The following is a 3528-nucleotide window of genomic DNA, read 5'->3' as shown; positions in this document are numbered from 1 at the left end:
AGAGAACCAATGGCATGAATACATGAGGGCAAGGGAAGCATGACACTAACAGGGTGAAACAATTACAAAATAAAAGACATGAAAACATGAAAATGAAACAAAACCCAAACACCAAACCCCACATTACAATTTTATACATTATTCATTAGTATTATGATATTATATTAATTATAATAATATAATTATATGAATATTATATATGCATATTAATTTAGAATAATTTATAATTAATGAATCCTCAAAATTATAAGTAACTTTCATTGTCAACCTAAAGTTTGTCTATATAAATTATCCAGCATACTGGCCTTATTTTATGTATATAAAGTTATAAAAAGGTATATAAAGTTCACAGTGCTTCTAAGAAATAACTAAGAACCAACCAGATTATAAAAGTTTGGATTTAAAAAAAAAATGTTTTGTATCAGTATAATGTCATATCAGCATTTTATTCAAACACTGATGTCTGCTGATTGTTGAACTTCCAAAAAATCAAGTTTATTGCAGCTGTAACCAGAGAACTGGAGTTGCAGCAGTAAGCATGTGCACCTCTGAAGGCCGCAGTATAAGAGAAATGTGAGCACAGCTGCTTGACAAATATACATATCATATCCCTGATAACACAATAGAAACATTACACAGAAGAATATGCTGTCAGAAATATGCCTCTTTGCATTATTCCTTCATACAAATGTTCAACTCGAGTAATAAAGCGCATTTTTCCCGAAAACAAGCCACGAGACAGACCCACATATGTTTGTTGTTGACATTGTGATGATTTGGCGAGAGCCATATGGTGATCATGTTCCATGCGGCACACTGCCACAACAAATTTCACTTTTTGCATACTTTGCCCGGGGATGCCCTCTCGAAATTCATCGCAGAGCCTTCGAACTGATATTAATCTTACCTTGAAATAACACAGTGGGAGAGGAGAAATAGATTTCTGAGGCAGAATGGCTTTCCGGATGTTATACGAATGAATGCTTTGCTGATGGATTTCACAATGGTCAGGCAGCAGAGAGAAGATGCCACTGTGTCTAACAATAGCTCACACTGATACAATACAGTTTATGCCCTTACCATCCGCTCTTTACTAGCAGTGCCATAAAAGTGGAAAAGATAAGTCAGGCTAGCTCTCCCCTTTGCTCATTGTAAACAAAAATAATGTTTATTTTGTGTCAAAAAGCTGAGTAAACCTGATGGTGCATTCAGCCTCTATTTTTGTCAATAATTTACTTCAATAAATTCCAACAAGCTATTGAAAATCCCTTTATGAGGTCGTCTCTTCTGAACTCAGTAACATTTTCATATTAACCTGCATATAAGAGATCCTCAGAGTAACAACTCTGAAGCGCAATAGGGCAGTTTGAGAGGCTATTTCAGGATCTAGGCTAGTGTGTGAGCGAACAGGTTGAAGCTTTTCAGGTGAAATGGTGCTTTTGAGGAAGAACGGATTACGGGTCTGTGAAGCCCCCGGGCACTGGCTCTCTTTGGAGACTCCCTCATCACAATTGTGAGATGAAATGTCCAAATAACAGGAAACTATATTGAAAAAAAAGGACTAAAGTCACAGTTATATCGATATAAAGCCGCAAAGTTGCAGCTATGAGAATGAACACGCTATAGTATTGCTGCAAAAGAGACAACAATGTGCCAGGACTGGTGTACTATATTAAAGCTCCAACAAGGTGTTTAGAGAGCAAAGCCAGTGCTGAGAAACAAATCACATTTCTCATTTCTCTATATCATATATCTGTATTTCTATAATCTATATCTGTGTTTTGTATTCGCAGTGGTTTGTTTCTAGGTTCCTAAAAGTCTGAAGTCAAGTCAATACACTTCTTTTGATTTTGAGAGTTTTAAAAGGCTTCTGTGGAAGCAATCTTGTTGTATATCACCAGTGAGGTAATGGACTGATACCATTTACCAAATAAATAAAGTCAGCATGGAGAATTTTATTATCTATGCTGTATTATTTGTTTTCCATACAGCATACATTTTGCATAGATGTTGCATGCCCATAAAATGAAATTTAAGTGATACAATCTTTCATATCTTTAATACAATTTCCATTACTATGCCATTCAAAAGTTTGGGATTTATTTATTTATTTGTGTTTTTGAAATAAGTCTCTTACACTAACCAATGCAGTAAAAATAGTAATATTGTGAAATGTTATTACAATTTACATTAACTTTTTTTTTTTTTTAATATGTTGTAGCATTTAAAATGTAATTAATTTCTGTAATGCAAAGCTGAATTATTTATTAAAAACAGGTGTGGGCACCATGATACATTTTTTTAACAGATTCTTTGATGAATGGAAAGTTGGAAAGATACACGGAAAAAAAGCAATGGATGAATGTTAGAAAAAAAAAACATTTATTTGAAAGAGAAATCTTTCATAGCAACATAAATTGTCAAACTACTTTTACTTTACTGTCAATTTAACGCATCCTTGCTTAATAAGAGTATTAATTTCTTTCTTTACAAAAGAAAACATTTTTTTTAATTGAAAACAATTGAAAAAAAAGAAAGAAAAAAAAAGAAAGAAAAATATTCTACATATTGACATATTGTTTCTCAAGTACTTAATGGACATGAAGTTACTTGGACTTACAGTACTAGAACACATGTGCGTGTGTGCGTGACGTTACCCATTTAACAATTTAATGTTTTCATAGTTTTTGCATTTTCAGTCCCCTCTAACACTGCTAAATAACTGGCCAAAAAAACATAAAAAAAAAAAAAATGCAGTTTATATTTGAAAATGGTGTCGTTTTCTGAACGTAATGTCACTCTGTAACACTTGCAGATCAGAATCATTTAAAGTAATTGTGTGTCAGCCTAATGAATTGTATCGCCACTCATCAAATGCTCAAGAGATGAGGAAATACTACAAAACCACTGCACTGTTTCTTGAACAAACAGTTTGCTAATAATGAGTAATTTGTTCCTTCTCAAGCATCACAGCTCATCTTTAGTGTGGAAAAGACTTTCAGGCTTAAAAAGCACACAGTATCTGTTTTATTACAGTTCAGTGAGAAATGCTGCTTGCAATTGTTTATGAAAGAAACAGGCTTTTGTCCACTCATGTGAACATCGCACCCAGTCGGGCCACATCACAACTGTTAAAACGGTGAAAATAGCCTCTGGCAGCTTGCATGATTAATGACTTGAGAAATACTTCATCATAACAGCCAAGGCCACAAGACTGGCACCTCATCCCGTTTAATCTCATTGAGATGAATAAGAGAGTCATTACAGCTGTGCTGATATGGTCTAAATGGGATCGCCTCCTAATTATAACACTGTAATTTTTGAGTTAATTATCTCCTGCCTACTGTCCAATTCAAACTTTCTACTGTAGTCGTCCTACAGTTGGGTCATTCCTTTTATTTGCAAGTCCTCCATCATATATGTCTTAATGAATTAGATTTTTTTTTTCATTTTCAATAACTTCATTATATATATAAGAAATTATTGAAAATTAAAAAAAATATATTACAAATAAATAAACATGTTAGA

The sequence above is a fragment of the Sinocyclocheilus anshuiensis genome, unplaced genomic scaffold (genome assembly GCF_001515605.1).
Source record: "Sinocyclocheilus anshuiensis isolate Anshui unplaced genomic scaffold, SAMN03320099.WGS_v1.1 scaffold1027, whole genome shotgun sequence".
Lineage (NCBI taxonomy): Eukaryota > Metazoa > Chordata > Actinopteri > Cypriniformes > Cyprinidae > Sinocyclocheilus > Sinocyclocheilus anshuiensis.
This window is presented reverse-complemented; position numbering follows the sequence as displayed.